General features: G+C 40.3%; 1 long non-coding RNA gene across 2 annotated transcripts; it reads right to left on the bottom strand.

Annotated features, from left to right (window-relative positions):
* Window positions 1-1,617: 1,617 nt before the first annotated feature.
* On the bottom strand, window positions 1,618-26,965 carry LOC140895699 (uncharacterized). Of its 2 annotated transcripts, none has more exons than XR_012154314.2 (3): window positions 26,885-26,965; window positions 26,258-26,394; window positions 1,618-1,718 (listed from the first exon to the last, which is right to left on the bottom strand). It is a non-coding gene; the product is annotated as an uncharacterized LOC140895699 (long non-coding RNA). The 2 variants fall into 2 exon arrangements; XR_012154313.1 differs by lacking the exon at window positions 1,618-1,718 and adding an exon at window positions 12,808-12,897.
* Window positions 26,966-27,750: the final 785 nt, after the last annotated feature.

A 27,750-nucleotide genomic window follows, 5' to 3' on the forward strand; every position in this document is an offset into this window, starting at 1 on the left:
GGTAAAAGAGGTTGGGAGGGGTAGTACTGTATAGGAGAGACACCACTGCTTTTTTTAGATGCATTGATAACTCTGAACCACAGGGTCTTAATGCATATGGATCAATAAGCTAACTAATAGGAGGGGGTGCTGGTGTGGGATGTTACAGACCACTGAATGAAACCAGAGATCAGGACGATCAGAAAAAGAGACCTCCTTAAGCGCCTGACTAAGATGTGTGGAAAGAAAAAAATATGTTTTTACATGGAGACTTCAATTTAGGAGACGTGCTGGTGGCCTCATGCAACCAGTAGTAAAACATCATTCGAGTTTCTATTAATTTTGTAACACAAGAGATAGTGCATCCAACACGAAGTAACTATTTTGGACCTCATTATGCTGGATAAAGATGAAATACTCACCGGACTGGACTTGCCTTGGGATCAGTGATCATGACCGGATTATGTACAATATGGATAAACAAAGGACAGACCCAACCAGTAATATATACACTTGGCACTTCAAAAGGGCAAATTTCCGAAAGCTGGAGAAAGATATGAGTGAAATCAACTGAGAGGAAAAAATTAGTCAGAAAAATGTGAATCAAAATAACAATAAATAATGTGAAGGACAAGCAGTCATACAGAGTGCTCTGGATCACTTGGCAACCTGGACCCATTCAAACAAAATGAGTTTTAATACAGCCAAATGCAAAATTATATATTTAGGAACAAGGAATGCAGGCCATATGTACAGAATGGAGGGCTATCTCCTGGAAAGCAGTGATTCAGAAAAGGATTTAGGGATCGTAGTGGACAAGCAACTGAACATGACCTGCCAGTGTCATGCTGTAGCAAAAAGGCTAATGCCCTAACTAGATGATCTGGCCTTAAATTGTATGAATCTATGAACATGTGTGCTGGTGATCAGAGAAGTCTATTTTTTTCAAGGTTGCTTTCTATGCTTTAATCCAGCTTTGTTTTTAAATATTGGAAGAAGAATCTAAAATATATGTTAGATACTGTCAGCATTTTCTCCGTTCATTTAAAATCATGGTTTCCCCACCCTCCCATCTGTGCTCACCTGCCAAAATATCTCTAAAAGTGCTACAGTAGCACACAGATACCTGCATATATAACAGATGTGTAAGTGCAGAAAAAAACACCTTGCAAGTCTTGAGATTCAGCCAATATTACAAGATTTTTACAGAAGGAATGATACAAGAAGCTGAGTTAGAGGTCTATTAACACTGCATTTTCCCAACATATCACAAATACAGAAACACCTGAGATAAAGAATTTTAGCTGATCTACTTTAAAGTATTCTTTAGATTAGGTATATTTATTTGTGTCTGCATTTATATATTGCATTTGTGGAAGAAAGCAATTCAGTTTTGTAAAATACTGACATGTCTAGGCCCAGTCCTGCAGCCCTAATTTATGCAAGCAGAGCTTGCTCATGTGTGTACTCCTATTGCCTTCCATGAATCGTCGTGTATGGGCTACACATGCCAGGCATAAAAATCTAGATTAAAGCCATTTTTCTAAATCAAACAAACTTTCTGAGAAGTGTATTGTATGACTTACATTACATAAAATAGTGTGTGAAGCCATGTTATAGACTTTCTTCTCCCTTCTGTTGCTTCTTCCACTTGCTTGTTTGAGGGCTCTTCAACCTGTCCCAATTCCTTTCCCCACTCATTTTGTATCTTCTATTGCTTCTCTTATGCCCCCTTCTGTCTAGGATAATGAAGAACGAAAGAAAAATTCAGCTGGTTTCATTAATTTCACTGAAGTGATTTGCATCCAGCATAAGGTGAGCACTTTGGTGTCTCATTTTGTCAATCTGGCATTTTGTACCAGCTCAAAATTTACTTTTGAAATCAGCCTAAGTGCTACTATCCAGTTGTCAAGGGAGATTCCCCACTCTGGCACATTTTAAAAATTAATATTTGCCAATCCAGGCTTGTATTAAACTCCCAAGGTCACAGATTTTCTCTGACCTTGGCTTGGTAAACGCTGCCACCACCCAAATGCAAAACCCTTTTTTTGGAACCCAGGAAGGTGCACTTGGGAATTCCTTCCTGTGGGGTATCCTCAAGCCCTTTCACCCCTCCTTTGGGGAAGAGCTGAGAAAGAAAACAAAGGAAATTAGCTGTTATCACCAGCTAATTAAACAACATATGCACAAACCTCTCAGGACACCAAAAATCCAATCCTGTTTTTAAAAAGGTAAATTTTATTTAAAAAAAAAAGAAAGAAAATACATCTGGAACTTTAATTTTTGTAATTGGGTGTTTTAAATCTAGCAAAAGCCTAATACCAAGAATAACCTTCTTGAGGTCCAGCTTAAAGATTACAGCAAAATGAAAGTATTTGGGATTAGCACAGAGGAGTCCACTAGCCATAAGAAATAAACAGAAATAAATCTGTTATAAATAAAAATAAATAAATCACATCTTTCTAAATATTCCTGATCTACTTACATATTTGGGGGTTCCAAATAAGTAATTCTAGGTATGATTTGATGATCATATCTGGCTTAAAGCTTCTCATAGCATAATTGCTCCCTGTTCCCCTCTTTCCCGGAGAACAACAACCGAGAGAAAGGGGAAGTTTTTTCCCCCCATTTCTAAAAGGTTCTAGCCCTCCCATTGGCTCTTTTGGTCAGGTGCATACTCCCTTTCCTTTACCTGGGGGACTTTTTAACGCTTTTCAGGTAAAGCAAACAGAGAACAGCCACCAAGAGGGACTTTATAGCTAACTGGCTGGCTGGGTGTCCACAAAAGGGAGCTATACCCTCCCCCCCTTCGTTTATCACACCAGTGTTCACTCAGAACAGCACCTTTCAGAACAGGGGGTTCAGTTCCTCCACCTTTTGATATCCAAGGCATTTTGCTGACAAGGACGGAAATCACAAGGTACCATATGTTTCACATTACAGCAAGTCACCATTTGGCAACCACTTGGTGTTCTTACACCTTACAGTGAAATGCACAGTACCAGTAATTTTCAAGTGTTCAGTGGAAGCCATTTTAGAAAGTGGTCCCCAGGTTTGGACATGAAATCAAAGGGTAAGAAATGGTCAGAGCACTGGTTAGGTTACATGATTCAGAAAAACAACCAGATTTGACTGGTAAGGGTGGGAGTGGTGAGATAAGAGAATCAGGCCAAACAAGACTTCAGCGAATTCTCTTTCAAGCTGATTCTGCAAGGTGCCAATGGTCCTATTGACCATTCATTAGGTGCTCAAAGTGCTCAGCACCTCACAGGTTTAGGTCTTTTGTAGGAAGAGGAAGAAAGGCAAAATATAGAATAGATTAAAAGCCTTATCTCAGGGTATGTCTACACAGCAACTAGACACCATGGACTACTGTCATCTCCTTCACTCTAGTCTCCCAACAGCAAACTCAGTCCCTTCCAGGCAATCCAAAATACTGCTGCCAAACTAATTTTCCTACCCTAGTACTCTGACTACATCATTCCTCTTTAAGAGCTCATGAACTGGTTTCACATCCCCATCTGCAACAGTTTCACACTCCTTGTCCTTGTTTTCTAGGTTCTATTAAGCTCTGTCTCTCACTACAGCTTATCATAGGTCACTGGCCACGCTCCTATTTGAAACTATTGCTCCCCTATTTCCACTCCCTGTATGTCCCCCTTGTTTACTTCTCCCATAAATAACACCCACGCTGCCCCTATAGGTGGAATGTTTTCCCTGATCTAGTTACCAAAATAAATAATAATAATGTAACATAATATTTATAGCATGCACTTATCTAATGACTTTCAGTAAGTATCTCACAGAGCAGGAGTTCAAATGTACAGGCAACTTCTCTCTCCTCCTTCATATTTCTCCTCAAAACCTACTGATGTGAACACAGTGGCAAAATGAGGACAGACACCTGCATGGAATTAAGTAGTAACTTTTATTAAACTTTAATACAGGGGAGGGGAAGGGTGTTACTCATTCAATACCCATACTCTCCTATACCAGGCATTTAATTAGTTCCAGTGCAGGGGTTTCAGGGCTCCTTACCATATAACCCATAACTAGAGCCAGGGTTACAGGGTTCCTTACTGTATAACACATAACATAGGGTAAGCTCTCCTCGGCCTGCCCCCCCCAGGGCTCAGCTTTCTCTGAGTCCTCGCATCCTCCTCCACAATGCGAGAAGTGGGTGCAGCAGGGTAGGGACCTCAACCCTCAAGGATGACAAGGTCTGACCTCAGCCTGCGAAGACCACAAGGTCTCACCCCATCACATGAGCCTAAGGCCCATCACCAAAATCCCAGGTCTTTCACCTCTGAGAACCATTTATTTTATTCTCTTAACCGCACTGGAAATTAGCCACCGGGAACGCCAGTCACTCCCCACCCAACCACACCGCCTGGCCCAATCCATGCCTGCACATGCTGTCACCATATATCAGCACCTCCATCTGATGCATATACACCATCACCCCTGAAAACTTCTGGCCAATTGTAATGTATGTGCCTATGCTGTATCACTGAACCCCTTTTCTCCAGGAATATCTTGTTGACCGCTGTATTTACTTTCTTTCTAGCCTTGACCAGGACTACACTGTTTCGGGTCCCCAGGACCCCCGTGGCTTCCTCATGAGGCTCCTGGCCTCCCGCACCTTGAGCAGTGAAGGCGGCGGGAAATCTGCATGGAAACCCCCCTCCTTAAGGGGACTCCTGCTCCAATCGTGGGCAGAAATGTCATGTTGTCTAGAGTGGCTCACAATTGTGGGTGCCTATCGCAGGGCAGACTCTCAGAATACCAGGACAGACACCCCAAACTGGTGATACATTCTATAATTAGATTAGAACTCCTGGATCACTATACTAGTCTTCCCATGGGGTCACAGACAGTCCCCTTGGCCTTTCCAGTCTCTCTCGCCCCCCAGACAATTTTGTGATAAAAAGTTATTTAAACCAAAAATCACACCACATTAGGTTTCTCCCTATCCCAAGAGACCAGCCACTTACCCCAGATCAATTGATACTCCAAATCTTACACCAAAGACAATGCTGGCAGCCAATTCTATGGTAAACTAACCAAAGATTTATTAGCTAAGAAAAAAGAATGAGAGTTATTGAGAGGTTAAAGCAGGTAAAATATAATAACAGGTAAACCAGTTTGTAACTCCAAATGGTGGCAATGATGTAATAAAGTACCAGTTTTCCAAAAGTCTTTCATAGCTACCCGGAATAACTCTGGAGGTCCACATTTTCTCATTCAGTTATTCTGCCCTGTTAGAATCCAAAGAGTCCAGAGATAATGGATCATTTCTTGAATTCATATTTATAACTCCTTTATGCAGAAAGCAAGCTGATGGGGTCTTTACCCATGTGGGCTTTTCCTTTGATGATGCTGAGTGAGGGACACACTTAGACTTTTGACCTCCAACCATATACATAATGACAGGTTTCAGAGTAACAGCCGTGTTAGTCTGTATTCACAAAAAGAAAAGGAGGACTTGTAGCACCTTAGAGACTAACCAATTTATTTGAGCATGAGCTTTCGTGAGCTACAGCTCACTTCATCGGATGCATGCCGTGAAAACTGCAGCAGACTTTATATATACACAGAGAATATGAAAAAATACCTCCTCCCACCCCATTGTCCAGCTGGTAATAGCTTATCTAAAGTGATCATCAGGTGGGCCATTTCCAGCACAAATCCAGGTTTTCTCACCCTCCACCCCCCACACAAATTCACTCTCCTGCTGGTAATAGCCCATCCAAAGTGACAACTCTTTACACAATGTGCATGATAATAAAGTTGGGCCATTTCCTGCACAAATCCAGGTTCTCTCACCCCCCTCCCAAAAACCACACACACAAACTCACTCTCCTGCTGGTAATAGCTCATCCAAACTGACCACTCTCCAAGTTTAAATCCAAGTTAAACCAGAACATCTGGGGGGGGGGTAGGAAAAAACAAGAGGAAATAGGCTACCTTGCATAATGACTTAGCCACTCCCAGTCTCTATTTAAGCCTAAATTAATAGTATCCAATTTGCAAATGAATTCCAATTCAGCAGTTTCTCTCCCAATGGGGTGGGAGGAGGTATTTTTTCATATTCTCTGTGTATATATAAAGTCTGCTGCAGTTTCCACGGCATGCATCTGATGAAGTGAGCTGTAGCTCACGAAAGCTCATGCTCAAATAAATTGGTTTGTCTCTAAGGTGCCACAAGTCCTCCTTTTCTTTTTGCATATACATAATAGCCACTTGCCTTGAAATTAGCATTTTCTGTTAAAGTCCTTAAGTCCTTCATTAGCATTTCACCAGATTTTGTTGATGGGTAATTTAGTTACCAGGGTACTTATCATGTAAATGACAGGTTTCAGAGTAACAGCCGTGAGCTGTAGCTCACAAAAGCTCATGCTCAAATAAATTGGTTAGTCGCTAAGGTGCCACAAGTACTCCTTCTCTTTTTACCATGTAAATGTTTGCTATTACATTATGAGGGGAACAGATAAGTGAAAACAATCCATGGAATGGTCCTATTAGTTTTATGAAGTTTAAACACACAAAACACTTATACATTTACAGTCACTTTGATCTAATACACAAGTGAATTGAGCTGAATACGCTCTATCATGACCTGGTCAGCCAGCATCACAAGACCCATGCTGTGGGGAAAAAGGTATGATTCCCGCAAAAAGGCAGATACCCCCCACAAGTGGGACAGACCCTCTGCCCCTTGGGCAATTGGCCCCAGAATCTTTACCAGCCTTCTTCTGAACCTTGAGGACTGCCGTTGTGGGAAGTTGGTGAGTAACACTTTTTGATGGAACGGAGCTGAAAGAGGCTCCACATGATCCCTGCACTGGCTAAATCCTGGGAGCTAGGGAATGCTGGCCAGTCATCACTCAGCTTTTCCCAGACTCCCGGGGGAGGAGCTGCCTATTGTCCCTTGGTGAGTGTCTCCATCCCTTGCTATGGGGACTGTCCCCCCTTTCACCACTAGCTCCATCAAATCCCCCCACCTGTTCATGAGTGTGGGTGCCATTTATCAGCCTCAATTCCTCACACAATGATCCTCTAATTAATTCCCTTCATGCAATGCATACTTTAAAAAGGTAATTATAAGAAAACGATCAAACACTAGCAACTAAAATGAGACCTGATGTATCTACTAAGTGACCTTAGCCTTATTATAGCCACATTCTGTGAAGTCTTTTCTTCCTCTCTCCATTCCACTGGCATTTTGCTATTCACCCCACCAAAAGTTTCCAGTCTGTACATGTTTTGGTGCAACCCTATACATATACTGCCATGTACACATATATACAAATGTTATATACAAATGATCAATAAATTATAATACTAAAATTTAGACAAATCAATACAGTGGAACAGATTGCCCTTGGATCATCTTCCCTGGGTGCCATATCTAGGGAACCGGGCCCTACCTATTTATTAAAATGCTCAGTTTTATAAAATGGGAATTTGGGGTTAAAGTCTATTTTAGTCATACCTGTACAACTCTATTCAGGTCAGGGGGGTTGCACTGGTATGACGACAGATAGAATTTGAACTGATTTGAAATATTTCATTCCAATATTTATTTAGAGTCTCCTGATAATGTCAGTCATATGCTTTCTATAGCCTAGGTGCATGCTAATATGGAAAATGGTTTACTCATGTTGTAAACAAGTCTAAGTGGTATGTTATACATTTGAGGCCAAATCCAGGCTGCATTAAAGTCAATGGGAGTTTTCCAATTAACTTACGGGGACTAGGATTTCTCCCCATAGTGAGAGTTCCACATATGGCATTTGTGTAGCATATGTCCCTAGATGTGTTTGTTTGCTTATGGTTCCTAATAGCTACACACTTGACACTTATTTAATATAATCTATCACACACTGAGTTAAAATTTACCATGGAAATATCTAGTTTTATTGCTCACATTTTTTCTTTTATTTCTGAACTGGCAACATGGAGAGAAGGCCATCTGTGAATGGCCAACCATCCCATGCCAGTTTTTCACACAATGTTAAGGCTTGTTTGATTAACAACACGTCTGTGGCTGTTCAATGGGCTGGCATACATGCAGTTTGTGAATGACTTGACAAACTTTGCAAATCAGGAGTAAGAGCAGTCTTTCTGTATAATTTCAGAAAAAGGCAGCTAGTTAATAAAACAAATAATGTAACATAAGATAATGTTAGATAACGTGCTTACATAAGGGCTTTCATGTGAGTATCTCAAAGTGCGTGAGTTCAGATATAGAACTCAAACTTGTCTGCAGGATTGTAGAAGCATTCTTTAGGATGAGTAATTCTAGCCAAGAATATATCATTCAAAATTGAGAGCAGAGCAGCTAAATTCAACCTGACTCCCTTATCTCAAATGGAAATTGGTGAGGAGTTGTGACACTGATGTCACAGTTCCAGTCAAGCACCCCATCATGGCCACCTACTAAACTGCTGTTAGGGAACCCTGCCACTGAGCGCATGGATGTTTTAAGCCTCGAGAGCCTGAATGGAGCGTAGTCACTGCCCTATCTTGAGGTCCCGAGACACACTTTTGGAATATATACCTTCTCTCCAGCATGTCTTCCAGAGGGCCAGAGAAGAGGAGCCCCTTCTGGGTTACAGTTTAACTCATTCAGGGGCCATGTGGTAGGTATAGCATTTGGCACACACAGACACTTTGCATAGGTGTCTAACACATTATTGCTCATTTACTTAAATGAAAAAGCACAAGATAACATGACTCATTTAGGAAACCACAAACATCCTAACTGTGGGGGACTGTCTGTGTTCAGGAAGATAGCCAGGATCCCCTGTCTCATCTTCTCCATCATCCTGAGCTGGGGAAAAATGCCCCCTTGACTAGAATAGCTCCTGTCCTTTTATAACTTTCGGACCCCCCTTTCAGGTGTTGGCCTTCAGCCTCTTCAGATGATCACAAACTCCTGCCAGGTGACTTCATTACCAAAGCAACCTCCCCCATGAGTTCAGACTTGAAACACTGGTTTTCCCTGGGCTGTAGCCCTCTCTTTGTCATTTAGCTGGCTAATCTTCAAAGTTAAATGATTCTCTGTTGTTAGGCCTTTTGCACTACCCCTGTTGGAAATTCAGGCCAACATAGTTGCAAAGAGACTGTAGAGAAGACAAAGAAGCTGCACTTAAAAATGGAGTTTGTAGTTTGGTAAAGATACCTACAGTGAGTTCATAATCTCAAATTGTACAAATTCCCCAAGTCATCACATGTCTCCCTCCTCATAAAAGATTGGAGCAGGGCTTCCCTCAAGTAACCAAGTGGAGTTCTTACCCCCCTCTGATTTTGATTTTTTTCCTGCTCATCAGCAGACAGACCTCACTGTGCACACCAGCCCAACAGCTGTTCTTCCTTGAGCTGTTCACAATTCACACTTGCCATCTCACTTTTACCTGAAACGAATTAAAAAATTTGCTCCCAGCTTTCAGTTTAAGAGCAGAAGTGTAGGCCCTGGCAAAAGTGTTTTAACAAGCTTCCTGCATTACCACACCAATCCTATGCACTGCCACTATTTTTTTCACAACTGGACGTTACTTTCAACCATTTGTGGACCATCGTCAAATTTACTTGTACACTTTACAAACTCCTGGAAACCCGGGGAAAACAATGTTGCTTTCAGCTTGCCAAACTTTCAGAATATAGAAAAAATAGCCTTTTACCTGTTTGCTCTTTTGTAACATAGTGCAAAATGTAAAATAAAATAAAATAAATAAATAAGAACCTATGATTAGGCTCCTAAATTTCTCAAGAAGACTTGTAGCTGCTCAGCGCTTTTGAAAATCAGGCCACTTATTTAGATGCCTAAATATAGATTTAGGCCCCAGTTTGGAAAATCCTGGCCATAAACTTTCCAAAGTGTTTAAAATATATTTGCCAATGTTTGTAAACCAGATTCTGCATCGTGTTGCACCAGTGTACAGCTGGGTGATTCCATCAACTTCATTATTTCCAGTCTGAAAATGGTTGATTTTCCAAAATCCATGTGTGTGGGCAGTGATCTTATTCATTGCAAGATGGTAAATGGAAATAATAGTACTTGCTTGATAATGAAAAGCACTGACTGCTAAGTGTCAAGTATTACAATGAAACTTTTTTAAGCAACCCCCAAAGCAGTTAGCTAAAATCAGTTGTCTAGAACTCCTATATGCCTAAAGATCAAACAACCATGTACTAGAAACCTTGGGATGACTGAAAGTGGTTGCTTTGGACAAGGAGTTGCCTATTTAAGGTAATACTTAATTTTGTTATATTATTTGTTAAACATAGTTCAGTTCCTGGAGAAGATCATTTTGGAGTTTCATGGTATAATCCTTTAAAATCAATAGGGTGCTATGGGCATGTTTACCCATTAAAAATCCATGGCTGGCCCATGCCAGCTGATTTGGGCTCAGGGGCTCAAGAACTGCAGTGTAGACGTTTGGGCTCTGGCTAGAGCCCAGGCTTTAGAACCCTGTGAGGTGGGAGGGTCACAGAGCTCAGTCTGCAGTCTGAGCACAAATGCCTACACTGCAATTAACAGCCCCTTAGACTGAGCCCCATGAGCCTGAGTCAGCTGGCACGGATCAGCTGTGGGTGTCTAATTGCAGTGTAGACATACCCTATGAGTGAAACCCTGAGTCCACCGTAAGTCAACAGGTGTTTTGTTATTGATGTCAGTGGAGCCAGGATTTCACCCTACATAGGTCCCTAAGAATTTTATGGTAGAAAGAACCATCTGGTGAAAAGTGTTTCAAGCCATGCACAGTTCCCTGGATATTCCAGATTATTTGCAGCAGCATTTGCTTGCTCTGAGATGTTTTCGTTGTTCCTTGATGAAAAGATCAGATGAAGAAAAGGGTGGTTCCTGTTGTCTGACAGTGTCAGAATAAGATGAGTTTCATGGCTGAGTTTCAGTTTCTCTCCCTTGGTGGGAGAAACCCACTGACTGTGTAGGGGCTGCCACAGGGTTTGTTACCTATGAGGAACCTCTGACAGAGCCACTTTTCTGCTCTTGTTTGGGTTTGGAACATAGTGACCAACAGTGAGTCCAACAGGAATCAGTGTTCACTCTGCTGTATTATTTCTTTGTATACACACACACACAATTATAGCCTTAACAGCAGGTGAGCTGCCTTAAAGATATGCAAAAAAACCCCTAATACAAAATCTCAGCTATGAAATGTTAGTCTGGGGACTGTTTTTTTCCTTGAGACCTCTGGGTGTGGTGGGCTTTTTCATGGCTCTATTTCTGTGAGTTCAACAGCACATGCTGCACAGGATCATCTGGAATCTGTGCACATGGGTCCAGCTGGACAAATTCCAGACATTATTCACAAGCGACACTGATCCTTAAAAAGCCACGTAGCTCGGTCTTATCCCACACTCACACTGACACAAAGAGAGGGTTGTTGTCATACAGAGTATTTGAGAAGTTATTGTTAGAGAGTCCAGTCTGATACAGGGAAAAACAGATTTTCTAGTCATGACCCCTGCAGGGACAGTTGTGAGAACTGAAGTTCTCTTTTCTTACGTGGCTTTGTCATGGTTTTCTGGGAACCCCGCAAGTGTCTTGTTCGCAACTGGGAAAGAAGATTAACAATGCCATTTGCATGAATCTTCATTTAGAACATTCTGTCTTAAGTTGTAATCTTGCCAAAGAATTGCTGTCTCACTGGCACTTTCTGGTGTGGAAACATTTTACATTTGACTGGAATAATAGCATGTTTAACTTTAATGTTATAACCTACCTCCAGTATTCATTTGCTAGGTCCACCCTGGAGCTAGCCGTAGAACTGTGAAAAATACGGCTATGGCCAATGTTGTATCACGAATGCTGTAAGCTATCCCACTGGTAGTCCACACTGCAGATATTCAATATGTCTCATGAGACAGCTCAGATACCTTAATACACCCGAAGAATATTTAGAGTGCTTGGGCTAGACTTCTGGGTAAAATGAGGAGCTATTATATACTGCCAAAGCCATCCTGCTATACCGCTTTTCAATTGGTTTTGTATGCACAAATAACCATGGAGCTAGCGTTTGTTTCTCATACAGACAGATATTTAACTCTTACAAATTAACAGAAGGCTGTGAAGTTGGTTTTATTTTTTCATCACTGCAGTAATGAACATTTGCAACTAGATAATGGCCACAGGATTACATATTTAATTGCCAGTTTCACATGTTTACAATTCAAAGTCATTGGAGACAGTTTCTCTTATTTTCTCTCTCTCTTTTTAGTGTAAGTAATCAAAACCAGATGATAACGTGGAGAGTAGGTTAAAATAAACCTAATGGGAAAGCTGAATAAATTATATGGCATCCAAAGGGAAACTATCTGAGGCACCACTGTTTATGGGGCTAAAAGTACCTGTTTCTTCTTCTGGCAGCAAATATTTCATGAAGATAAATCCCATAGAAGCAGATCTCTTCTTCTTGAGTAATGGATTAGTTTATACATTACAGGGGCTTTAATGAATGATAGACACTTGATTCAGCATAATATGCTCTGTACACAGAAATATTATACCCAAATAAACTACATTCAGAGAACTAGCTAACATGAAAATCAGTAGGGAAGAATTTTACAAATTGAAGTTTTAAAAGTACTTTTATAAGAATTTCCTTTTTAAAAAATACAGTGAGATACAATGCAACATGGGATCCATAGCTGAATTTAAATTGGATATAATTTCTTTCGCAAAAAAGTTTTAATGTTTTTAATATAGTTCTTTAAAATTATTTTAATTAGTTCTTTGTACATAGACACACACATATTTCATGTGATATTTCAGAAGATAAATACATTTCTTTTCCATCTCCCCCAACCCTGTTTGATACTGAAAGACAAAGAGAAATTTGGAAATCCAAAACTGGGATTTTTGATTATTTATTCTTCAATTTATTCACCCTGTGGAAAGAATAATAACTTGAAATCAGTCTTCAGAGAGCTCTGAAGTATTTGGCATTAAATAGCTCTAAACCATATGGAAACCATAGCTATTGCCATTATCAGAGTCAAATGTTCTTGGTAAATCTTTCTAATAAACCAGTCAATGAGCCTATTATTTCATTTCTATGATGTAATGACTTCTGGTACTTTTAATTGCAAAATTGCAAAATGTATCTAATCACTGAAGTATTATCATGAACAAAATATTTCATACTTAGCAGCTCCTACATGTTAGTGAACACATCTGGAACTTGGTTTCACAGATAATGAAAAAAGTTACCCAGTTGTGCCAACATTAAAAAAAAAAAAAAAAAAAACAGACAGCAAAATCCAGGAGAATAATGGGGTCTTGTGATCATCTGAAGTATTCTATGGGAGGTGATAGATAACACAATGAAGGCTTCATTTAACCACCAATAACAGGCCATTAATTTAACAATGTAGGGGCTCTTAGAGAAAATTGAATATAATGAACTTTAAAGTGACCTGTTTGAGGGAGAGTATGTTTTTAATAATATCTCTATAAAACTGTGCATAACAGAAACTCAAAATATTTAAGGATATTTCATAGCATGTAATTGATTGCATTCACAGAAACCCCAAACAACTCATCAGAATAGATAATTGCACACACTAAATAAGACAGACAAAGCCAGGGATGGAACTAATTTCCTGCAAGGCTGTAAAGTCACTGCTCTTTCATTTAAGAAATCTGGATTGGACCAAAATTGTGCTCATACACAAAGCAGTGGTGATTCCCTTGAGGCTGAGTCATTACTGAACCAGTGCCTCAACACTGAGGACCCAGGGTGAAATCCTGACCCTAGTGAAGTCAATGGCAAACTCCCATTAATTTCGCTGAGGTCAGGATTTCACCCTCTATGTTGCTGTCTTTAAGATGTGACATAAAAACAAGGCTATTGAGAGGCAAAACTCTGAGTGTGCTCCACACTGCCACCACTCCCACTGGCAGGCTTCTGAGGCTCTTACAAATGGTGAACAACTCCCCTGGCTTCTGTTTCTGACCCTCTGTAGCAGTGGCAGCCCATTGTTAAGGGGTTAAGAACATGGCTAAATCAAAATTAATTTCAGATTTGCATTAATTACTTCGTAAAATATTCAATCAGGTCTATTGACTTCTGTCCGTATGCTTAAATTGTTCCTGTAATGTCATTTGGATACAACATTATTCGATTTTGTTCTAATCTATTTTATGCTGTTTCTTTGCTTCACCTCAGAGGTCAACCGCATAAATGGGCATAATGACTCTAGTGGGGTTGATCCAGCCGTCAATTACATGGGAGCAATTCTCCTTATGCTCGGTGGAGTTGTGCACAGGTAACTGGGGACTGAACTAGGTTAATGTATACACAGGTCAACATTTCCAATAATAGGTGCCTAAAGTTAGGCTCCTAAATCCATGCTTAGGTGCCTAAACAAGTGGCCTGATTTTCAACACCGCTGAGCACTCAGCAGCTGCCAGTGAAGTCAATGTTTTATATACAGTATCTCCCATCTCAGCATCTGCTCAAGGATGAAAGAATTTTGGAACCCATGGAAAGTTGCCAGTTGAAAAGGCTGAATAATATTCATTTAATAATGTAATGAACATTTTAAATAAAATATTCAATGTGTAATTTTTCCATTATCTGCCCAGCTGTAGCCACTGTCAATTTCATTTTTCTCCTCAAGTAATACAACTTTATGATTCCAAGCTAAAGCTGGCTATGGAAATTTGCTGGATTCTGAACTCCTAGTTATTATCTGTCAATGAACTGGAGGGCTAAAGCAACAATGGTAGTGAGCCAAAACTTGAAGCCCTCACTCAGTTTTCATTAGGCAAAATTCCAATTAGCTTCACACCTATGGCACTGTATAAATGATCTATAATAATCTAAGGATTAATAAAAACCTAAATTTGGATCCTACACTAAAGTAATTGAAAGCATCTTTGAAAATAGCATTTGATTGCCTGCAGTTTTATTCCTATATGAATTATGCATTGGCACCATTTGCTAACTGAGAGAGATCTTTATTCCATATTCTGACAGATGAGCATGTATGGTACATGTAAAAATTAAAGCACGTCACTTTATCAAACAGAAACTAAAACTACACAATTGTCTTGCTATGTTATAATGTTACAGTGTGAACCTTTGTTTACATGAAGGCATCTCTGTGGCACCAATAACACTTCATTCATCGGCATCAAAGCAAAGCTGAATTTTATTTAGAGACTGGTTTTCTAGAACATCTGCAAAACTGTTTTGGTGGGATTCTATAATGCTAAAATGCAAAGTTCACAATATTTTCTGACTATTGTAATGTGGATCCACTTAGAGAAGAATAACATTTAAAAAACTTCTTGTTTTTTATTGTTCACGTACAATAATGGAAAGACATGTTTGCTTTCTGTTCAGTTGTACTCTTTTGATACAAAACTCCAGTTTACAATAAACAAAAGTAAAATAAACAGTTGGCTTGCTTTTGTTTGGCACTTGGGCAGCTCCTGAAAACTTCTTGTCTGCAGTGGATAACCACAATCCAGGCCTTTAAGCATAGCTGTAGTGTATGGCTCAAAGCAGACAGTGACTGATATTCAGAGGTGTTGAGCAACCACAGCTTCCATTACCTTCAATCAGAATTGTGGCTGCTCAGGAACTCTGAGAATTGGCCCCACGGAGTTTGAAGGTGGCATTTTCAGAAGAGTTTACCAAGGAATAGTTCTTGCCTAGCCACCTAAATAGGTAGCTGGATTGAAAAAAGTGCTCAGCGTCCATTTAGGCACCTAAATGATATGGCCACTTTTCATAAATACTCAGCAACACCCAGAGACAACTATGGGAGTTACTGGATGCTGGGCTCTTTTGAAAAACTGGCCTTCACTATGCACCGGATCCTTACTAAGGCCTGATTCAATGTCCGTTAAAGCATATGGAAAAACTTCTTGACTGTAGTGGGCATGGGGTCCAGCTCTGGAAATAATATCACTGTGAAGCACACTCTGAAGTCTTACAGGTTTCAGAGGGGTAGCTGTGTTAGCCTGTATCAGCAAAAACAACAAGGAAATTTATTTGGGCATAAGCTTTTGTGGGCTAGAACCCACTTCATCAGATGCCTGGAGTGGAAAATACAGTAGCAGGTATATTTATACATAGTACATGAAAAGATGGGAGTTGCCTTACCTTCACTTATGAGTCTATACTTACATCTTTGTGTAAGTAGTAACTATGAAGTTGTTTGCTCATGGTATATAATGTGGAGCTGCATGTATATTAACTATGATTTGATGACAAGGTGAGAGAGAATATAGTCTTTATTTCTGTTAATAATGCTGCTCTCTCTATTTGAAGTGAGCCTGTGGGTGTGTGAACATGTATATTCTCCACTGATAATCTTGCCCTCAGCACTTTTGCCTGATAATAGAGTTTTTCAACAGCTTACTCTCAAGCCTTTTGCTATGTATGGCAGTGTTATTCTCTCAGATCCTTTTATAAGCCATGAGAATTACTACTTGCAGTGCATTGAAGGCAGGACAGAGCACTAGTAAATATACTGTAGGGAACATTTCTGTACTCGCTGTAGGATGGACTAGGTGATATAAAAGGTCACTCTTATCCCTCATTGCTACGATTCTGTTAGTACAACCAACTATTACTAAGCCAGCCAAGCAGCACCTCTCTTTTCTTGTGCTATTCTAAATTTTCCTTTGCTGTCTTAGAGTGAAAATATATAGTTGACAACTGGCTAATATGATCTATAATTTAACTAATATATATGTGATTTAATTGAGCCTATATTCAGGCGTTCTGTCTGTGTATAAGTGTCAGAAAGGTATGATCAAATATGTGCCAGTATGAAATGCTGGTTGCGGGGGAAGGAGGGGGGTTAGAGGGGAGCATTCTGAAGAACTGGTGGGAGCAGTGACCTCAGAGTCAGCTGAGATCAGCTTTCCTCCTACGGTGAAGGAGGTGAACAATCTCAGAGTTTTATTTTGCTGGCTTCAGCTCTGCTCTCTTTTCAGTCCATTTATATATTTCTAGGGTGTCCATCACTGCAATCGTCTAGGCTGTGATTTTCAAAGGAGTCATAAGAAGTTAGGCGCCCAGATCTCACTGATTTCAATCTAAACGAAGTAGGTGCCCAAATGCCTTAAAATTCAATGGGTTTTGGTCATCTAACTCTGGTAGACTCCTTTGAAAATCCCAGCCTAAATTCTTGGAATCTCAAATAGCAACGTTAACCAGAAATGCTTTTGTCCACCTTTGGGTTGCCAAGATACCTTTCCTCTTGGATTCAGACCTAGCTTGAATGAACCTGGCCTTTGTCACCACACTGCAACATTGTACCTCACTCTACCACGGGCAGCCTCTGAAGGACAACCAAGAAACTCCAACTTGTTCTGAACACAGCAGCTGCCTTTTGGGTAAGACAAACTGGCAAAGGTACCTCACTGTACATTGGATGCTAGTTCAAAACCAGATCCAATTCAACAATCCAGCCCTTAACGCTACAGTCCCAAAGAGAACCAGCTACCTCAGGGTACGTCTGCACTGCAGTCTGGAGGTGCGGATACAGCCCATGAAGACAAACCCAAGCCAGCTTTGATCTAGGTAAATCGAAGCTAGTTTGAGTAATAACAGGAGCGTCGTCACAGCTGCCGCGGTGGTGGCACAGGCTCGTCTCCTGAATCCAGGTCCATCCAAGACCCTGGGTACACACGCAAGAGGCTAGTCGGTGCTGCCATAGCTACACTGCTATTGTGACTCAAACTAGCTTTGATCTAACTAGCTCAGATATAGGCCTATAGGAGCTGCAATCACACCTCCCAAATTGCCTATCTATACACTCTGCTCTGTTGGCTAGGAGCAACAGATGACTTCAGTAAACAGTCCCTCAGGGTGGGGCGGGGGGAAATGTAGTTGCAGGAATTTGGGACAGAGCTGTCCAGTGTAAGGGCTAGTCTACACTAGAGGTGCTGCAGAGGTGCTGCTGCACCACTGTTGTGCATCTGGTGAAGATGCTGTTTGCCAATGGGACAGAGCTCTCCCGTCGGCATAATAAAACCACCTCTGTGAGAGGTGACAGCTGTGTTGGCAGGAGAAGTTCTCCCGCTGACAGTGCTGTCCACACCAGCACTGAGGGACGTGGCATATTCACACCATAATCTGTAGTGTAGACAAGCCCTAAGACCCAGGCCTGTGGACTTATCTCCTGCTGGAGATCCAGCTGGTCACAAGACTTAGAAATGGATGTAGTAATAATGTGCTATAAACATCATGTGGTTGGGAGGGTCAGAGGAAATTAAAAAAGCAGCAGGTGTTAATTGAGTCTTGATTAAGTTTTTTAAGGGGGTGTCTACGTGAACACTGATTGTGCAGCAAGCTGGAGTCATCCTGTTTCCAGAATGATGTGAGAATTGAAATGGAACGTGATTCTAGAACAGTGGTGGGCAACCTGCAGCCTGTGGGCCACACAGGAGCCGCCAGACAGTTTGTTTATATTTGCATGGCCGCCCGCAGTTCCCGTTGGCAGGGAATGGCAAACTGCGGCCACTGGGAGCTGTGGGAAGCCATGCCAATGTAAACAAACTGTCTAGCGGCCCACCAGCGGGCTACCCTGATGGGCCGCAGGTTGCCCACCACTGTTCTAGAAGGTGGTGACTCACTTGGTCTCAGGAAAGCTGTCTTATTCCCAGCTGTATATTAAACATAACGGAAGAGTAACAGCTTTGGCATTTGATGGATGTTCCCTTGCCGTCTTAAAATTGTAATTGGGTCTGAACTTGGCTTAATTTGATTCCTTATTCAGAAGCCTTGCCCCTTGCCCACTGTTGAATTATCACCATTGCTTTCCTTCCTTTCTTCTGAAATCTCAGTCTGTATAAAAACTAAAGCTATTCCATAGACATTTAAATCCAAAGTCTTAGGCCACGTCTACATGAACTTTTACTGCATGGCAAATGGGGGTGTAAATCTATAGTGCGCCAGTGTGCCACACACTAACTGTCCATGTGGACCCTGTGCACTAAAAGGTCCCTACTATCCACTGACACACTATGTGCCTTAACTTCTGCTAGAGCTGGTTGGCTCTGTGTTAAGGAGCTGCAACTGGATCCCCGATGTCATTCTGTCCCTGCCCTATGAACTGTGCTTGGAGAATCAAGCCCAGCACTTTTAACACCAACATGCCATACTACTTCCAAATAGGAACTGCTTGAAAATATAGTAAGGTTATAAAAATTGTGTGTTTGACTCATGAGATCTGATAGATATGGTTTAGAAATCCTGCCCAGCATATTCTCTCTTGAGTCTATATGGCATTTACATTTGTGGTGCAGTAAAGGAGTGTGAGACAAGTCCTTTTTTCAAAAAAAAAAAAAAAAAAAGTCAAATGCAAGGCCACAGGGCAGCATAGATTTGCCAGCTGTTTGTTGAAGATCATGTGGGAAAAAGACAGGCAATTATTCGTATGAGGTTTTTGTTGAAAAATGTACATTTTAAAATCTTTTAAGAACATTTGTTTTAATGAAAGAACGTTTACACAGGTTGTGGAGAATTATTTTTCAGGAAATTAAGCCTCTGTAACTGTAGTTCTTTTGTCTCATTCCTGCCTTTGCCATCTCCCCGCAAAGCACCAATAAAGTGCAGAAATTCCCATAAAATAGCTGTTATAACCAATAATATAACATATTGCATTTAAGATGGGCAGTCTGTTTTTTGCCTGTTATATGGTATGGTTACACCAAACTTTCCTGTTTCTAGTGGCAGAAAGATGTCTGGTGGAATAATTCAAGAAGAGCAGTAGTTTACTATTTTCTGGAGAATGGCATTGTTTTGACATGGACAGCACTGAAAACATATGGGCTTTCACTTCTCTTGCCTTGTGCTTTCATTTCAAATATATTTATACTTGAATGCAATAAAATATTCTTAGCTTTTAATCCTTTCCTACCTCCTGGCATAGAGCTTCGCTTCCAGATTTTTACACCAATGAAAGTACTTTATTTCAGCATGAAGAGATTTTTTTTTCTTAAGTATCCATCTTCCAAAGGAGCTGTTATGCTCTACTGTGTAAACAGACGTTTAGGGAGTTCTAAAATGGGTAATTTGGTCCAACATATTTTTAAAACTCTTCTAGCCTATTGTGTACATCAATAGCTAGGGATAAATTTTCAAAGAGATGCATGGGGTTTTAGCCAAATGACTGCCATTGATTTTAATAGTTGTGCAGCTAACATTTTATACAAATTCCCCTCTCTACTTTCTGAAAATGGAAGGTTTGAATAAAGGATTAAATAGGCCCTGTTTATTTGCAGATCATTCTCATGATGTGGAAGAGCTCTGAAGTTGTTACAGTCTAGTGTGCCAGTGAACACATTTGAGTGCCTGAAGTTCCTTCGTTGGTGTGTATCAGGGGCATGATATTTTTCAGTAAAGGTCACATGTGAGTGAAGTAAGGTTTATCCTTAATATGTACTATGCAAAAGTATGTTTTCCAGCCCTGCTCCCTTGTTTGCAAGAGTGAAGGGTATAAAAAAAGATGAGGTGTGGGCAGAGAATGGGCGTATGTGAGGAAACATGAGGTTAAGCATAATCCTCATCATGCAGATGAAATGCTTAAGTAACATGCTCCTCTTTCTGCCTTTTGATAACATGAGGAATTTGGGAGTGGTAAAGTACCCATTCAGGAGCGAGTTCCTGTGCTCCTTGGCTTTGCTGTTTTTTACTTTGCACCGCCACACACAACAGCCCGTATTAACACAGTCCAAGATCAAGGCCCCAGTCCCCCTACTTCTTTTTTCTTAAGACATTTTTTTTATATAGTTTTTAAAGTTTCTGCAGAGAAGCTGTGGCCAGTTTTCTAAATCAAGTAGCCTGGGGTGTATTTTTGTTTGGTTGCTTTTTAAAAAAAAAAAAACTGGGGAACCCCAGAATACAGGCGAAGAGTGAATGGAGGTGCAGTGAATGATCCAGGGGAGAAGCTATCATATCCACCAGAAAGGGAAAATGAGACCCCCTCAGATGGACACACCAAAAAGACCTCTGAAGGGGCCTAGCCTACTGCTAGAATGATAGTTCTCAACTGAGAGTGAGCTGCAGACTAACTGAAGGAGAAATGTTAGGTGTAGAAGGGTCACCAAGGACCATTTTAAGGGGCTGGGACTGGAAAATATTATGTAGGTTGGATAAACATTCATGCTTCTGGATGCTTACACAGCTCTGACTTGTGACCATTTATGGGTCAAATTAGCTCCTCATTGTCAGTCTATCTGCTTGTTTGGTCTGTACCTGCTTCTCTTCATCTTCCCTTGCCACTAGTTAAAACTCTTCCCCACATCAGACAGAAAGCAGATACAGCTCTCAGCCAGAGAACTGGTGTGTTTTCACATTTCATATAGCCTATTCGTTATTGCTTTGATTTTTTCCCACCACACCCAGGACATATACTTAGTGCTATGAGCCCTATAACAGATCGTATTATATCTATATTTATATCTATATAGCTGCCCTTTATGTAAGCTACAAGTACCACAGTTTCTTTAGCACAGTTCAAGTTTATATGGCAAGAAATACACCATCCTCTACAAATGGCATTACTTCTACCATTTGATTTTGCAAAGATATTCAAGGGGACAGATCCCTATTTTGTCACCTAGATTTCAAGGAAAACTCTGCCCTTGGGACAATGTATGCTATGAATGTCTTATGAAGTGATACAATATGGTATAGATTAACTTCCTCACATAAATGCCTTTGACATCGGCCCGCTTGCCATTAACCCAACTCATTGTTGAAATGGGTGGGTCTGCAGTGGTTTTTAGTTCCATCTGTGGAGGAAGGTCCTTTCATACCAGCAGCAACTTATTTCAATGAATTTATTAGTTTCATTGGTTTACCACACTTGCCATAATGCACATAATAAGTAGCTTCTAAACTCTTTAGAAACTACTCAGCATTGATGGCAGATCTAGCCGGGTAGTTCTGCATGGGGCAATGTGGGAGGGCAGGGAGAAGACAGAGCAGCTTGCAGTATATTACTGCATCAGCATTATGAAAAAAGCATTGCAATGCCAGGACAGGATATCCTGCTGTGATTAGCTTGTCTTTCTGAACTCCACTACACTTACTTCTCTCGTGGTAAAGACGAGGAAGGCTATTTCTCCACTCTCTGCCTCTACCCCCACACTTCCTATTTGTTGGCAGGGACTGGGAGGAATCCCAGTGATTATGGTCCTGTTTGCCAGGCACTCCATCTCCTACCCCACAAGTGGCACACAGCAGAGTGAACACTCCTATGGTCAGAACTCTGTTACTCCGCCTTGGACCAGAAGCACCAGACAAATCCTTGACACTTTAAAGTATAGCTACCCTGTGATAAAACACACATGGCACCAAGTCTCAGAGCCTGAGTCAGCTAGCCTGAGCCAACTGTGACCATGTCTTTTATTGCAGTCAAGACGTAGCCTAACAGACTCACCCAGAGTTCCAAAAAGTCACAGATAGCTATAGAGCCCTACGGTTAGTATCATCAAGAGAGGTAATATTTATCCCATCCTCATCAGGTCGACAAAGAGAGGAAGGATGATCCAGAGGTTAAGGCTGTAGCCTAGGATGCAGAAAACCTCGGCTCAAGTATCTGTTCCTCCACAGACTTCCTGAGTCAGTTAGGGCCTGATATTTAGGCAAACTCTGCTCAGATTGCAAGGCCTAAGTGACTTGGACACCTAAGTCCTATTTTCAAAAGTGACTTAAGCATTAGCAACCTAAATCTCATTTACTTTATAGGGGCAGTAATGGAGACCACCTAAGTACCTAAGATAGAAAGGTGGCTCGAAGCTAAATGTTTGGATCTGAGTCTGAACTTCCCCAAGGCTCAGTGGTATTTCTGTCTAGGGAATTTGGTTGGGATCCTCACTAGTTCTAACAGAAACAGATGATCCAAAAACTGGCTGAGTGAGGTAATAAACCTGGACTATGAAGTCAAGGCATTTCCACATTAAGCAGAAACAAATTTAAATTGCTAACAGTTTGGGAAGCTGTTTGAAAGGTAGATTTATGTTAATATGTTAATACTTTCTATCTGTCATTAATCAGAAATAGGCTGTTGAACAGAAACAGAGCTGCAATATCAGTCTGGATATCCAATCCAGTTGTAAAAATGAGGTGAAAAGCATTCAAAGCCAAATTGTGGCACTCTCTATGTCATATTCCTGGAAAAGAGTGCTTTGGCAGAGACTTGATCCTGAAGTTTTAGCTGATGGGAAGAGACTTGCCTTAAATGTGTTTATATTTCTTCTTTGACCAAACTCTGGGGTTTTCCATCATTACATCTTGTTTCCTATTCAACCAGCTTTGTTTACAGATTAAAAGAATCTATAGTCTTACATATAAATGCACTGTGAAAAGCAGAGGGATTTACAAATCTTATTTTACATATCCCAACCCTTTCCTATAATTATACAACTGCATTTTATAAACTAAAGAATGAAAAAAATCATTGAAGGCTTATGACCAATGATGGAAAAACTTCAACAGGCTTAGAAGTTCATCTTGGCTAAGCCCTAAAATTATAGACTTTCCTGAAGCTTACTGCAAAACCTTTTGTATGCTCCTTTTGGGAGCTCCTTTCTCTTTTGCCTCACCTCACTTTTCCTCTCTATCTTCCCAAACCAATTAGAGCCTTCTCCGTTTCCTCAACTCATTTTCCACTACCTCTCATGCCTCCCATTAAGCTTCTGAAGTTCGTACTTGTATGATCATTGACCTCTCTCCCTTCCCAAAGTCATCCCACTCTCTCTCTCTCTCTGGGCTGACCCCCTGTCTTTAAGCAAGTCGACATTTTTATTTCAAAACATTGTTTGTCAAAGAAAAATGGCCTATTTTCTAAATGAAAAGTTTTGCTTCTTTCATTTTTTTCTGGTTTTGAAAAGGGAAAACAACCAAAAATTGTTGGTGGTTTTTTGTTTGTTTGATTTTTTTAAAAACAAAACAACAAACACACGCGACCCTTCCTGTAAAAACTTTGGATAAAATAGCCAACTTTTAAATTTCTTTTGAATTTTTGTATGTGGAAAGTGCTTCCTATTTCTCAGTCAGCTCTACTGACTTCAATGATATGATAGTGTCGGGCTCCCTCTCCCACTTCTTTGTCCTTCCTTCTTTACCCATCTCACAGTTGATCAGCCCAGATCAGAAAGAGTTAATGCTTGTTGACAGGAGAGGAAATGGTGAGGATTAGAGCAGCTCCCTCAGTATGGGAAGAACGCCTGCCATTTTTTATTCAAGTTCTTGTTGAACCCTTGGGTACTTGTGGCTGCCCAGACAACAGCAGCTGCCAAGTGTTCTTTTCATCTGTGCTTGAAAGTTACAAGCCTCCCCTTTCAGATGTGGACCTCACAGTATGTCTTTGTCAACTTGAGGCTAGACTCTATAGATGAGTAGATGTAAAGAGCACTCAGAATCTTTAGCTAGTGCGGAACATAGTGCTCAATTGCTAAGTGGTACCTTATGCAGGAGGTGTATTACAACTGTGTTCCATTGTTTGTACAGGCTTCCAAAGGGTTTCCAAAGCTTAAGATTTGACTTATAAAGCTCTAAAAGGTTTAAGTTCTGGCGTCTTTAGGAACTGGTCTGCTCCTCTTTAAATAAATGATGCAGTAGCAATCAGATGAAGTGCTTGAGCAAACAGTCCCCTCTTTTTCAACTGGAGAGAATACTTTGCCATCATTAAGCCCAGTGAAGAGTCTTTGGCTCTGGGACTCCCTCCTTCATTCAATAGAAGCCAATTTACAGACTTTCTGGGTATGCCACAGGGTATTCACCCAGAACCTTTCCTGGAGGGGTGGGCTCAACTGAGTGTGAGTGGATCTAGGAAAGAGACTTTCCTTCTAGGACATGAAATCTTTTGTGACATTAGTTCATCTTTGTGTGTTTTTCTAAAAAAGTACAAATGATGATGTATTTTAATTTAATCAATATGAATAAACAAACTAAAAATAAAATACCACTGCGGAACTCTTGTATCTGGCATTCTTTCTGATGAGCTTTTGTCAGCAGCTGTACTCAGACCTCACACACTGTGGACTTTCCCTGCAATGCACTGTCCCCTCTGATTTTGGAGAAATCCCCCAAACCACAAGATCTGCAGACACTAGAGTTACCAGATTTACACCAAAGTCACCATTGTTACCAATTTGCACCTACCTCACTGAGAATAGATTTTCACAATTATTTTGAGTTCTCTTTCTACAGTAGGTAAGCAAAGTATTCATAATAAAAACACAAAACTAATTAAAAATTACAGATGGGGGGGTTACAAGCAAATATGGGGTCTCCTTTTGAATGAAAATAGGTTCCTATTAAAACAAGCAGAAAATCATGTTTCTGCAGTTTTGTTTTCAATTTAAATGAACCATTTCACAGGAATTTTGCATAAAATGAAATTTAGAGGTATACATCCATGCAAAAAAATCTTCCTTTGGCATGCTCATTAACATGAACATTTTGACATTCACACAGCTCAGGTATGAGCCTTCTTACATCAGAGATGTAGCACAGATGCTAGCCACCTTTCTAGCTTTAGCACTAACATCTGGAGCATCTGAATTAAGGCTCATAATGATTAATAAAACATGGTTAACCAAAAATCCCTAAGGGTTTTAAACTTCTTTAGTCAGACTGTGACACACTTCCCCCCATGCAATTTATAATAAGTAAAAAAGTAAATTAAAATAAATTAAAAAATTATGGCTGAAAACTTTGTTAACAGAACAAGCCTATCAACTAAGACAATACAGCAGAACCTCAGAGTTACTAACACCAGTCACAAACTGAACAGTCAACCACACACCTCATTTGGTACTAGTCGTACGCAATCAGGTAAATACTGTCCAGTACTGTGTTAAAGGAAAACTACTAAAAAAAAAGGTTTGACAAGGTAAGGAAACTGTTTTTGTGCTTGTTTCATTTAAATTAAGATGGTTAAAAACTGCAATTTTGTCCTGCATAGTAAAGTTTCAAAGCTATGTTTGGTCAGTGTTAAGTTGTAAACTTTTGAAAAAACAACCATCATGTTTTGCTCAGAGTTACAACCATTTCAGAGTTATGAACAACTTCCATTCCCGAGGTGTTCGTAACTCTGAGATACTACTGTATATATTTCTCCTTGGCTATTACTGGTTCTTTAAAATATAGAAAAGCAGCTACCATTTTACTTGGATAAGGACAGTTCTTAAAGGTTTAGGTGCTCTAAATTCAAGACTCATGTCTTGCAAGCAGTATCATCACACACACTATAATTAATGGATTAAACTCACATTTTATGATCACAGCAGTGAATCAATCAGGTTCAAGAAGCTTTCATAAATTTTACTGGTGATTTTCTAGCTAAGGCAGCTCTGAATGGATAATGCTTCATCCAAATACTGTAACTTGCCACGACTGACACAATGCACTGTAAAAAATAAAGATAGAGATTTGTTACATATGAAACTGGATAAAGCTGTCTACAGTGAAAATGAATGTGTGTGACATTTTACAAACATTTTTACCCTGCAAAAGTTTGAGAAATTTTCTCATACAATGCACAAATCTGTGGAACTCACTGACAGGAGACCAGGGAGGTCAAGAGCTTTACAGGATTCAGGGTTTGGCATTTATGTGGATAAAAAAGACTATCCAGAGGTATAATAAATAAATAGTAATAATAATAATAATAAGGTTTAAAAATACCCAAGAGTTCTAGAAGGGCTACAAGCCCTCATGTTGCAGGGCATAAGCCAACTAGTAACTGATGGGGTTAGGAGGAAATTTTCTTTACAATCAGGTTATCCCATAACTGCAAGGTTTCTTGCACTTTCTTCTGAAGATCATGGTGCTGCTGACTGTGAGAGACAAAATATTCCTAAATCTACCAGATGTTACAATAAAAAATGACAGATAACCTCTCTGTTGTGCCTGAACCTTTCCATCATAATGAAGAAACCAAGCAGAAAATGACACCGACAGCTCTGGCTCATTGTAAATGGAAACACGTCGAATGCAAAATGGGATGGGATTAATATAAAGCTGGATTTCGTCCCAGTTCCCAATTTTCCATTTCTGTTGCATCTGTGGGAACCCAGTTACGTGCAATAACATGTGGTCTCAATCTGGTTCCCATGGTAAAAAAAGCATTGGCTTGAGTACAGATAAAGCTATAATGTGTCTTTAAAAATATACAGAACAAGCCATCTCATAAAGGAATATTGGAAAATAGGTAATGTTGAAGTGGTTGTTTTCTTCTGGATATCAGAATACAAAATTGACAGGGAGCACATCTGGTTTTGCTGTTTCTAGTTTTATCTGGCCAAATCCCAAACGTACAGATGTGCTAGAGATGCTGACTACTACTGAAGTTCTACAAGTACTGAATCTCAGTCACAAATGCCACATCAGGGCTTGAAGTGCTAGCATCACTAACTAGATGATGAGCTGTCAATCAGGCAGCCACAGGGCAGAGAGATGACCACACTGTACATGTTGCACTTAATATCTTTTTTAAAAATCTCAGCTTCCAGCACATTTTTATTGTTGAATGATGAATGTCTGGAAACAGAGGCACCAATGTTTGTGAACCCCTTGAGTGCTGCACTCAGAGCTATGTTGTGTTTCCCCCATTTTGCTTTGAAAAGAATCACAGAGGCAGCAGAACATTCATTATCCATTCAGAGACTATAAATGCCCTATATTCTGTATACATCTGGATGCAAACCTTCCTGACCTATTGCAGACCACCATGCCAGAATCTCAAATGAGTAAGACAGTTCCA

This window comes from Lepidochelys kempii, chromosome 11 (genome assembly GCF_965140285.1).
Source record: "Lepidochelys kempii isolate rLepKem1 chromosome 11, rLepKem1.hap1, whole genome shotgun sequence".
Lineage (NCBI taxonomy): Eukaryota > Metazoa > Chordata > Testudines > Cheloniidae > Lepidochelys > Lepidochelys kempii.